This window comes from Lathyrus oleraceus, chromosome 4 (genome assembly GCF_024323335.1).
Source record: "Lathyrus oleraceus cultivar Zhongwan6 chromosome 4, CAAS_Psat_ZW6_1.0, whole genome shotgun sequence".
NCBI classification, from domain to species: Eukaryota; Viridiplantae; Streptophyta; class Magnoliopsida; order Fabales; family Fabaceae; genus Lathyrus; species Lathyrus oleraceus.
The window spans coordinates 70,379,019-70,392,242 of NC_066582.1; the positions used below are offsets into that span (position 1 = coordinate 70,379,019).

Below are 13,224 nucleotides of genomic sequence, written 5' to 3' on the forward strand. Positions count from 1 at the left end.
CACATATGCTCGACCTTAAGGGCTAATGCGTCCATTTTAGCCTGCATCATGTCTATAGAGCTTAGTTCATGCACTCCTCCTTGGGCTTCCTTCTTCTCAACTGTCGCTCGTTCGACTCCCCATGATTGATGGTTTTGAGCCATATCTTCGATGAGGGCACTAGCTTTAGGGTAAGGTTTGTTCATCAGAGCACCGCCTGCGGCAGCGTCGATGGTCATCTTTGTGTTATAATGAAGTCCATTATAGAAGGTTTGAATGATTAACCAATTTTCTAAACCATGATGTGGGCATGCTCGTAACAACTCTTTATATCTCTCCCAAGCTTCGAACAACGATTCTCCTTGGTTTCGGGTAAATCTAGTTATATGGTTTCGAAGAACGGCAGTCTTACTCGGGGGAAAATATCTAGCAAGAAAAACTCTTCTAAGGTTATCCCAAGTCGTAATGGAATTGGGCGGAAGGGAGTCTAACCATGATAGAGCTTTATCTCTGAGGGAAAAAGGAAATAATCTTAAACGTATTGCCTCAGGAGAAGCTCCATTGGTTTTAAAAGTATCTGCTAATTGAAGAAATATTTTTAAATGTTGGTTAGGGTTCTCGGTAGAGAAACCCGCGAATTGTCTTTGTTGCACTAGTTGCAACAGGGATGGTTTAAGTTAAAAATTATTGGCTGGTATGATTGGGTTTACTATACTAGAACTAGGTTCTTCGTTAGATGGTTGAGCGAAATCTTTAAGAGGTCTTTGGTTTTGATCTTCGGCCATAGCTCTCTTAATTCTATGAAAGAATAAACGTGTGCGAGCGTAACGTTCAGGTTCCGCCAGAGGGTATATGTAGCGGTGTATTCGTCGCTATATGATTTATTGATTAAACCAAAAGCAAAGCATACAAAGAATCGAGTCGCCACCGCACTTTTATTTATCCAAAGGACTGGCTAAAAAGCGAACAAAAGCCTAAGAAGTTTTACGCGTAGAAAACTAATTAAAAGATCAGAGAATCTGGGTAAGGGGTAAATTACGCAATGGGAAGGTGTTAGGCACCCACTACGTCCTAGGTACTCCTAGGGAGCCCTTTTCACACTTGTTGTACTAAATTGTTATTTGTTATGAAATATTTATTGTGCAAACATGAATGGGATGATGAGAAAAGAATATACAATTTTTATTATTTTTGTGTTCGAACGGATGAACCCGTTGCCTACGTACCTTCCATCAAAGGTAAGGATCAAAACGCCGTAGTTCGGCTAAAAGATTTCCAAAAGTTAGTGGATTCAATTTTAAACACAAGCCTTAAGGTCTTACGTTATCCACGGGAGAAAACTCAACCTTATACAAACAACAAGTCCACCATGTGAGAAAAGCTTCAACTTGCTAGTGAGGGGTTAACCCTATAATAAGCAAGGAAGACTTACAATTCAATCAACTAAGGACAAATAGGTGAGATTGACATCAACCAACTAGGATAAATCAAACCTATGGCTAATGTATGAAAACTTAACAAGAATGGACAAAGCCATAAAACAATTGAATGGGTGGAGTTAATTGATTATGAGTATTCACAAAAGGAGGGTCAAAGTATGATTAAGATTGATTCAAAAGAAGTACTATGAAATGGAGTTTGAAAAAGTCAAGGACTTGGGGTCCAGGATTTTAATTTAAAAGCATGAAGATGTTTGCACAATATTTATCTCAAGTTTTAAAAGCAACGTGTGAAAAGGTTTAGGACAAAATGGATGAATGGATGAAGATGGAGTGTAAAACTTCCTAGAAGGTTCACCTCTTGAGATCATATAGAAGATGATTCAAGTGTGTCCTTTGGAATAGGCAATGAGCAATAACAAACAAGCAAAGCAAAAGAGGAAAAATAACAAAAGCGGATACCGGATGCCAATCACTGGACTTATACCAATCTCCTAAAACAGAACTGGATATCAGAGGCCACTCTATGGACTTATACCAATCTCCTCAACAAAAGAATAAAAAGTGGATACCGGATGCCAATCTATCTGGGCTTATACCAATCTCCAACAAAAACAAAGCAAACACTTGGATGTCAGATGCCAATCTATCTGGGCTTACTCTAACCTCCAACATATGATCATAGGAAAACAAATGCCAAATTACATGGACTTACAATTGCATCCTCACATAAATCAAACAAATGCATCAAGCAAAGAGAAGATGAGTGGCCAATGAAATGGTCTTATACTCACTTCCATATCATAGGAACAATGGCCAATGAATGGTCTTACAATTGTCCTCAATGGGCAATCAACAAAGATATGTCACAAAGACAAATGAAATGATCATGCATTAATGAGCAATTAATGATGATAAATGCACAAAGCATAACAGCAGACATGTACAAATGAACTAAGTAATCAATCAACCAAAGTCATTCAGCACACTCTATAACCAAACAATTAGGCTCATACAAAGGGTGGGCATTGAAGCCAACTGGAATAGGGTTAATGGTGCTCTTAACCTTGACATTGAGAGCCAAGGTGAAGCAGATGAAAGGATATGAGGGGTGTGCCTCATGCTCTTATCCCTGGTCAGGGAGAGCTTTGAATATCAGAAGGTGTGGGAGTTCAGAAAGTAGGAACTCTCTCCACAAGTTAGACTCGATAGATCTTGGGTTTTTACTCACTATGCATCAACACAAGTAGTGTGAGCAAGGTGAGTGACTCACAGAATATTAGGAGATAGGCTACATATCTCTTTTGTCTACCAATTGCCTTATTCAAAGGACTTTTCCTGCTTGGGACAAAAGTAAACAAGCACAAACATTGCCTCTTAAGGAGGACTTCAGACAGTTGCCTGGCCAAGTAACAGGCCAGGTCTTCCAGACTACATGAAGACAAGAGATTCTACCTCAATGCAAATGCTATCAAGCAAAGCAAAGCAAAGCAAGTTCTTAAAAGAACTGAGCAACTAATGGTACCTGAAACCAGTCAAACAAAATCAGTATACAATTCAAACTCAAAACCAATATAAGATAAGGATCAACAGTTAACACAATCAATCAAATGTGCAATGCACAAAGCTCAAAGCATATGAGCTAAGCATCCTACAAAACAAACAAGTTAGTTCATGATAATCAATCAAACTTAATCAACTTGCATAAGTCTCCTTAAGGCATTTGCTTCTTAACCTGAAAAGCAAACTTAAACATGAGAAACAAGACCACTAGGACAAGCCTAGGGTCAAAAAGAGATAAGAAATCCAAAACAGCAAGTGAAAGCTATCCAAAATCAAGTTCAAACAATTAAGAAACAAACCCAAGTGGTTTCATGTTCATATCATTCATCATTATCATTTCACAAACAAATTAGGTCAAAGCATGTCATATAGAACCTCAAAGAAGTCAACAGAAAGATTCCACTCAAATCCAGTCACAAACATTTCAATAAATCCTCAAATAATTCATGATCAAACATCATCCATAACATGATAAGCATACCAAATTTCAGCTCATTTGGATCAAAGGAAGTAGGTCAATGAAAATCAGAAAGTCAAAGCAAGTTCAAGCAAACTCATACAAAGCATCCAAACATGCACCAACTTCAATTAATCATAAAACAGAAACAAAACATGATAAATGAATGGGACTAAAACCATGACAAACTTTAAGATGTCTATAATTCACATGTCAAATTTCAAGTCCATCCAATTAATAACCAGAATTTCACAAACCAAATACAAACATGTATCACAAAAAATCAACAAATGACCAAACAGGGGAGAAAATTCCAATCAAATAGGAAATGCCATCAATAATTCCAGAAAAATTCACATGTATTCTCAACATCCATAAGTATATTCATGCAAAAATCCAGACCATTTTGAGTTCAATAAGCATGGTAATTAAAATCATGAAGTTGGACATGAATGGTGTGACACAAATTGTCACACCTCTATTCAAAAAATCATATCTCATCAACCAGCAATGATAAATTCACAAACTCTACACCAAAATCACCATGAACATGTCTAGTATAAGCACAAAAAATTTCAGAGGCATTGGATTAAGTATCATCATTTCATAAGCAAAATGGCATGGCATACACAAAATGGACACACATGAACAAACCCTAGGCATTTTTAAAATCTACACGTGCAAAAAATCTGGAAAAATCATCATAATAAACTAGAGGTCAAGAGGAGCATTTCACAAAAAATCCCATCAAATTTGGATTAAAATTGAAGAACTTATGAATTTTCGAAGATTGGCATACAGCATGAAATAAATATTGAAAAAAGAAAATGATTTAAATCAAATAAGACACGGCAATGGCAGAATTGTAAATAGTTGGTCCCTTAAGTGAAACGCTGCGTTTCACTTAAGGATGTGTCGCGTGCTGATTCGTGCATGGCTAATGGAACAGTGACTTCATGCAAAACAAAATCTCAAATGGCCAAACGCGATTCTGGGTTTGCAGAAATTAGGGTTTCGAGCTACAGTAACTTGTTCATCATCGTGATGAACAAATTTCCCAGAATTTTGAAACAAGCACACCATTCAAATCAGCAAACAATGTACATCAATAATCCAACCTTGATTTTCATTAATTCGAGCTAATACGAAAGAATCGAGCAAAGTAAAAACTAACAACCAAACTTTAAATCACTGTATCTCCCTTAATATTCAACCATTTTCCACGATTTAAAGCTCATTGCATTCAGCATGGCAAGATCTTTAATAAGCATAACACGATTTCAACAAAAGCATGGTTCGAATTTTTACCTTGTTTGAAGAACAGCGATGGAATAGTGGTTTTCTGGCCGTGTTGAGTTGAAACAGATGCGCCTGGAGGTTTGTATTGATGAATAGAAGTAGGATTTGGAGCTCAGCTGCCTTGATTTAGCTCAAACAAGTAGCTGCCATGAATGAAGCTTCAATGCAACAGTGTTGGAAATGCTCTACAGTTGGGAGATGATGCTTGCAAAGACCTCAATAATGATGGTAGATGGTGAATCAATGGACCAAAGCACGAAATCTTTGACAATTTTCAGAAAAATTCCAAGTGAAGAATTGAGTGTTTTTGAGAGGAAATGAATTTCAGATCTGATTTGTGAATAGTGGCTAGGGCTTTTCAGTCTGAAATGAGTCATATATACTCTGATTAACAAAGCCTAAGTTTTGGTTAGTGGAATGGTAATGGAATTTTGCTTAATGAAGTGTTTTGGTTAATTAGTGAAATCCACTCAAGTTGCATGTGCATGGCATGCTACAGTGTGAAAATGGGCCTAAACAATCTCCAAATGTGATTTTCAGTCATTTGCAATTGGTAGAATGCATTGGCAAAGCTTAATTTGAAAGTCCATTTTTCACCCCTCTCTTTTTTAATTCAATGCACTTGAAAAAGGCCATTTTGATTGGATGATTTTTGGTGAAATGTGATGAAGGATTTGGATAGAGCATGTCAAATATGACTTGTAGCAAAAAACCTCACTCAATTTGGCCAAATGGTTTGGAAGTTATCTCACTTTGAAGTTCAAAAATTCTTGAGAATGATTTGATCATAACTTGCCAACCACACATGAGAAATGAGTGTTCTCGGACTTTTTGAAAATGGGAGAACAAGATCTTCAACTTTCATGTTGGACAAAAATTCATTTGAAGCTTTTATGATGAGGTAATTTTGAGGAGAAGAACTTTCCATTTTTGGCAAATTCCAATTACAGGTCAACTTACTATTTTTGGAAACTTTTTGTCTGACCTCAAATTCTTCACTGTGGATGTTTGACATGTTATATGAGGCTTGTATGGACATGAATGAGACCTCTCAAACCAATTCCCACCATCAAATCACTGATTAAATGCACAGTTGACCACAGTTGACTTTGCTAGGGTTTTGGTTGACTGAACCATGTTCTGATGAATTCCAAGCCCCTACCACCTGAGATCTTGATTCAAAATGATGTCACAACTCATATGAACTCTTGATGAATGATCATGGTGCCCAAATTCTTCAAGAATGGCCACCATCCACTGTTCAATGGCTGATTTGACTGTTTTGACCTAGCTTGCTTCATCTGCAAGTAACATGGTTAGATGACAATATTTTTGTACTTTTTGGTTAGTAAACAAATGAAAAGCAATGATATACAAATGCAATACATGCTTGGTGATCAAGAACCACACTCACAAGATAACCCACCCACTAGGAGGGAAGCAAAGGTGCACAAAGATCCTTGAGGCAATGATATGGTATGATATGATGCCATGAGGGATCTCAGGGACAAAATTGGGGTCTTACAGTATACTAAACTTAAACTTCCGGTGCTGCGAGTTCTTCGCATCGACCGGCGGGAAATAACCTAAGTCTAAACAATATAACAACAGGAAAATGAAATTTGACGAAATTGGTCCCCGACAACGGCGCCAAAAACTTGATGCGTTGGAAACTTGGTGTTCGCAAGTGTACGAACGCGTCAGAGTAATATAAAAGATTATCGAACCACAGAGACCAAGTGTCAATCTATCGTTATCTGTTGTTATGGTGTTTATCAAAGGCAATCGAAATAGGTGTTTTTGTAGTGTGCAATTGAAAAATAAAGTACTGAAATAAAATATAATTAATAAAGACAGGGTCGAATGTAATTCACGTAATCAATTGATAATCCAAGTACTTGCTAATAGAACTACTTATGGGCAATGTTTCCTACTTTGAAAAGAACTAATTTAACAGGAACTGTCGCTTTCGCGTATTCAGAACCGAGTTGTACTCCCTAATCAAACCCTCTTATTGTCACTTATAAAGAGGCGCGCATTGCGTTAGAGTAGTAAACTTATTTTTAAGAAATATAGTATCTTGACTAAGTTGAAAAGTATTATAACCTGAATTTCTTAACCGAAAGAGGTTCTTACGAACCAGACTCTAAACTTATAAACGCGTCCGAAAATAGTTTTAAAATCTCTTTTCTTCTTAATGTTAAAAACTCCTAATGAACTAAACAAAGCGCTTTCGCTGTTTTTGAAATAGTTAAAAACAATTAAGTTTAAAAAGACGTTGGACGGCTTTCGATCTTACCCAACGGAATTGAAGTGCGGAAAAACTTAATTTGAAAGTTAAAATAGCCCTTTAAGTGTTTCTACGAACAATTGTACGGATTACTGGTTTAATTACGATCCTTACATTCTAGCCTTATAAATTTAGCTAGACATGGTAAAGTAAAAGTGCATTAAAATAAATAAAAGTAGTGCGAGTGCGAAAAATAAATAAAGTAAAAGCGAGTGCGAAAAATAAATAAAGTAAAAGCGAGTGCGGGAAATAAATAAAGTAAAAGCGAGTGCGGGAAATAAATAAAGTAAAGACGAGTGCGGGAAATAAATAAAGTAAAAGCGAGTGCAGGAAATAAATGAATTAAAAGCGAGTGCGGGAAATAAATAAAGTAAAGGCGAGTAATAAAAACCTGCTCCAATCGGAGGGCTGAGTAAATTGCAATGCGGAAAAGAAAATGGCGGCAGGATTAACTTCCTTCCAAAGTGCTCCAAACTCGAGTACAAACTCTCTCACAGACTCAATTACACAATTGTGGTAACACTCCAATGCGAAGCGATTACCACTTTATAAAACTGAATATATGCCTAAGTGAAACAAAGTTGCTTCTGATTTCGCCTTGTTCCAACGTTCGGATCTTCGTCTGCTCTAAGTTTGGGCGGCTGTAAAACTGAATTCGCATTTCTATTTATAAGCAAATAAAAAAGGTGGAATTGACTTGGATGCCCTTCAACTTGAAAATAGAGGAAACCGTTTTCCTCTTGTGGCGCCCGCCACAAGGCCATGGCGCCCGCCACAAGCACAAAGTGGGGTGCCTTAGTGGAAGTGGTGGGAAAACGTGGGAGTTGATGGAAGTTTGAATTGGACACGTCATGGCTTGGTCTGTGGCGCCCGCCATGGGGTAAGCCATAAGCACAAAATGCTGAATTTTAGGGTTTTTAGCCCTTTTTCACTCCTTTTCTCGACCGGGGCTCCGATTAAAGTAAAAACCTGAAAACAAAGGAAACCACAGTAATAACACAACAAAATGACAATAAAATAACTAGAATGCATGTGAAATCGGAGTCGAAAATACGTAAATTTTAGTGTGATCAGGCGGCGGTAACATTATAACATTGGTTTCTCCATTCCAAGATCCTTCTTAACGACCTGGTAATGTGTATTATGTGCTTACTTTCAATGGTCCATCCCCCGTTTCATTTACATTGGTCCTAACGCATTCCAATTATCATGCATGAGCGAGATCCATGAGACGTGCAGTTGGGGGAAAAAATAATTTTTCCTTTAAACGATTTTTTTTTGCATTGTAAGTCAGAGATATAAATATAATCACATTATAAGAAAAGTTCTTGGAGTTCATTCCACATGTCAACTGCGTTTTCATGAAATATGATGCTTTGTGAAATTGAATCTTCGACTAAGCTCATGATCCACGAATGAACTAACATGTTGCAACGATTTCAAATTTTCAAAATTTTATACATATTTGAAAGTTCTTTAGGAAAAACTTGAAACATATATCTCTATTCTTACTTGTTCGTGTCTGCATCATTGTGTTTGCATTACAAGTCTGATTAATGCAAAACATCAGCATGACATTACACATTCTATTCAGTTTCTTCCGGCTTAAACAATTCACTTGACTTGATTCATTCTCAAATTCTACTCATGAATCCCTTGCCTAATCTCAATAAGATTTTCTTTATGGTAATGCAACATGAACGCAAATTCAAGATGTCCATCTTTGATGAATCCAAGATTCTCATCAACTCAGTTGATTATCGTAAACCTCAAGGAAAAGGTCGTGGCAGTGGTTCTTCATTAATGCTTAGAAACAATAAGATTTGTACACATTATGGAAGAAGTGGACAAATTATTGATACTTGTTATAGAAAACATGGTTTCCCTCCACATTTGGATAAAATCTTGTTGTGGCTAACCAATCTTCTGTTGAATCGAATGAAGAAATGGGGGGAGGGGGGGGGGGGATATTGATGATTCCAAAAGTTGTTGAATTAATGAAATTTATGGATTCCCTAAGGAGAAATATGATCAAATTGTGTATTTGTGTCATGCATCAAGTTCCAATGCAACTCATAATGCTTCCACTAACATGTAATTATGAAAATTAATTTAGGGGGGGTAAATTAGATTAACCGACATTATTGAACTTTTCTCGGTTATGATCGTTAGCGACGATGTTCTTATTTTTACGTAACTCATATGAATGTTATAGTATTGGAAAATAAATGTAGAATAATAAAGAACACCAAGATATATCATGTTCCCCTTTCCAAACAAGGATACTCCAGTCCCCTCACACCCCATGAGAGATTTCACTATGTCAGATACGTTACAGTCGATCCACCAAACTCTCTTAATTATCTAACACAATCACAAAGACACAATATATTTTGATTTTACATCAAACAAGAGAAAGCACACCACTTTCACTTAAATACACAATATAATGATCACTTACACTTAGTGATCAAAACATAATTCGAATAATAGATAAAGATTTTGTACTTGAATCAATTATGAGAATTGATCTTCCCTTCTAAATAAATAATTCATAATGTATAATACGTAAGTGTTCAGAACTTGAAAATGAAACGTTAATGATGTTGTAAAAGTTATGCAGAAGTTTCACAAAGTTTTTTGCTCAAGGAATTTAGATGAAAATTGAGAAAGATTTGAATTTGAATTGTTAGGAAGAGGTGTATTTTGAAATTTCGAAACTACAACTATTTATATATGAAATGCACCTTTTAGAATCAGTATAAACTTATGAAGCATTGACATGATTCATGGATAAAGTTTGGAAAACATTGGAATGAAAAAGATAATGAAAAAGTATTAGTGGTTCAGTGGTAACTGGTTACCATATTGGCGTAACAAGTTATAGTTGTAGGTATTAAAATATTTTTTGAAGTTTTCGTGGTTGTAACCGATTACAGGTTTTGGTTAACCGGTTACAGTTGTAGCTGTTAGATAATAAAATAAAAAAATTGTGCTTGTAACCGGTTACAGGTTCTGTATAACCGATTATGAGCTTTTAAAGTGTTATACAAAGTATAATTGTAAGTTGTACCTTATGCTCAAGATCAATTCATCCATGTTCAATGTTCTTGAAGATTGCTTGAGTACCAAGTTTTGTCACAAACTATTTCTTTGGAACTTTGAGCTCTTACCTTCTTCGATAATACATTTGAGCTAAATTCTTTGTCTTCATAAAAACACAAAACAATGGTGGAAGCTTCTCCTTACATAGAAAAGTGAATCTTGTAGCTCATACCAATAATCACATCACTTCAAATATTACTCGAATTTCCTACTCCTTTAGTCATTCAAACTTTGCATCATGGATTATGGACTCTAGTGCAAGTGACCACATATGTTCCTCCATGAGATTCTTTGATGATTATAAGAAAATTGTACCCGTCAATATCAGGTTACCTAATGGACATATGGAAATATCAAAACACTCGGGCACTGTAAAATTTTCACCAGTGCAGATAGCACACAATGTCATTTTTGTACCCGACTTTAATATAAACTTGCTATTTGTGCAAAAGTTATGTCTTTATTTGATTGCATAGTAGTTTTTAAATATGATGAATGTTTAATTCAAGAAAAGAGGAGTTTGAAGATGATTAGTTCGACTAAATTGATTGAGAGACTATATTTTCTTATTGCATCAGCATCACCCTAAGCCATCATAACACCATCTCAATTACAAGCACGACCTGACCTCATTTCTATTCCCAAAGAAGCCAGTTGAAACTTCAGATTATGTCATCTTTCTAATAAAAGATTACTCACTTACATCTTGCTTTACCTTTTGTAACCATAGACAAAAACAATGCATGTGATATATGTCAATATGTAAAGCATAAAAAATTCCATTTCAAGTCAGCAATAACACAACTACTCAATGTTATGAACTTTTACAATTTGATATTTGGGGTTCTTTATACATTCACAGTCACAAGTATTTCATCACTGCACTTGATGATCATAGCCGTTTTACATCGATTATTCTTGGTAAATATAAGTCTGAAGTTAGTGTTTTTGTTCAAAAGTTTCTCTTGATGATAGAAAAACATCATGATTGCAATGCTAAAATTGTTAGAACAGATAATGCACCAGAGTTTCTCCAGCCTGAATTCTATGCTTCTAAAGGCATAAAACACCAAACTAGTCGTGTTGAAACTCCCAAAAAATGGGAGAATTGAGAGGAAGCATCAAAACATCTTAAATATGGGAAGATCCTTGTTATTTCAGTCAAATTTTCCGAAACTGTTTTGGTATGTTGTCTTAAATGCTACTTACCTTATAAACCGAATTCCAAGTCTTGTCCTTGAAAAAAATAACTTTTCTTATCATAGATTTGGAATTGATCCTGATATAAATGAGTTGAAATTGTTGGGATCATTGTGTTTTGCATCCACACTACAAAGTCATAGAACAAAACTGGATCATAGAGCAAGAATTTGTGTTTTCATGGGTTACAAGCAAAATGTTAAAGGGGTCATTCTATTGAACCTAAACACCAAAACCATTTACTTATTCAGGCATGTCATACACTATGGTCATATCTTATCTTACTAGAACATAAACCAATCATTTCAATGGATATATTATTCAGACAAAACCTCACCCTCATGATATTAGACATACACCTGATATAACAAACAATCTTGGACCTGACCAAGCCAAAACTACAAGATCTGTCATATGTGACATTGATGAACAATTTCCACATTGTCAAATAGATGAAAACTAAAGTAATAACATACATGAACCGCAAAACCAAAAAAGATCAAACAAACATATACATAAACCAAGCCATATGTCAGACTACATATGCAGTCTCTCAACACAATCAATTAATCAAACATCTTCGTGTATGTGGACGATCTTATAAACAATCCAATTATGACCATTCTATTCATTCTTCACAGTGCGTCAAACTTCACTCCACTCTTAGTGTATGTGGATGATCTTAGCATGCAATTCTATAGATGAGATTGAAAGAACAAAATCCAGACAAGATGATGGATTCAAGATCAAAGATCTTGGTAGCCTCAAATACTTCTTAGGAATAGATGTAACGCATTCCAAAATTGGGATCAACGTTTGTCAAAGGAAGTATTGTTTGGATCTATTAAAAGACACATGTCTTCTTGGCTGCAAACCTATAAAAACTCCTTTTGATCCAAGTGTTAAATTACACTGAGACTCATCTGCACCATATGAGGATATACTTAAATAGATAAGACTAGTGGATACATTATTGTACCTTACAACTACAAGGTCTGACATCAGTTTTGCCACACAACATCTCAATCAATTCCTTTCATCACTAATAATTACTGACTATGACACAACTACTAAGGTTGTGAAATATCGCAAAGGGTCGCCTAGAAGAGGGATCATGTTTAAAAGAGATTCCAATCTTCAACTGCTTGGATTCACATATGTGGATTGGGCAAGGTGCACTGATACTTGACGATAAACTTCAGGCTATTTTTTTTATTGGATCATCCTTGGTTTATTGGAAGGAAAATAAACCACAAACAGTTTCTAGAAGTTCATCTGAAGCTGAGTATCGGGCTTTATCGTCTTCTAGTGTCCAATGTTTGATCTATTTGATGCAAAACTTGGGAATACAATGCAAAAAAAACACCAATGATTTATTGTGACAATCAAAGCGCCATTTATACTGCAGCTAATTCGATCTTCCACAAGAGGACGAAACACCTTGAAATCGATTTCCACTTCGTACGAGAAAAAAATACTGCAAGGCATCTTCAAACTCCTTCATGTCATGTCACAAGCTTAAGTTGCAGATTTTTTACCAAGCCCTTACCACCTAAGAGATTTAGTTCTTTCATATCCAAACTTAACATGTTTGACATATACCATACTAAACTTTAGAGAGGATGTTAAAGCTCTTAATAAGCAATAACTTAGATGACAAACTATTGAAGTTGCACCATTGCTGAAATGTATCAGACACAGAGAATCATAGCTATTGTAAAGTTAGTTTTCCTGCGTGTAGGTTTGTTACGGTTAGCTAACTTACCTACCAACTATATATACACAAAGTTTAACTAACTTAAAGTTTATTAAATGAAAAACAATCGCATTCACTTTCATATTTTCCATTAAATTCTCATATTTTCTTAGTTTTTATCATGGTTATTGAAAAC

General features: G+C 35.6%; 1 non-coding gene across 1 annotated transcript; it reads left to right on the forward strand.

Annotated features, from left to right (window-relative positions):
• The first annotated feature begins 273 nt into the window (after positions 1–273).
• LOC127076990 (small nucleolar RNA R71) lies at positions 274–380 on the forward strand. The gene has a single exon (XR_007786986.1). It is a non-coding gene; the product is annotated as a small nucleolar RNA R71 (small nucleolar RNA).
• The last annotated feature ends 12,844 nt before the right edge of the window (positions 381–13,224 follow it).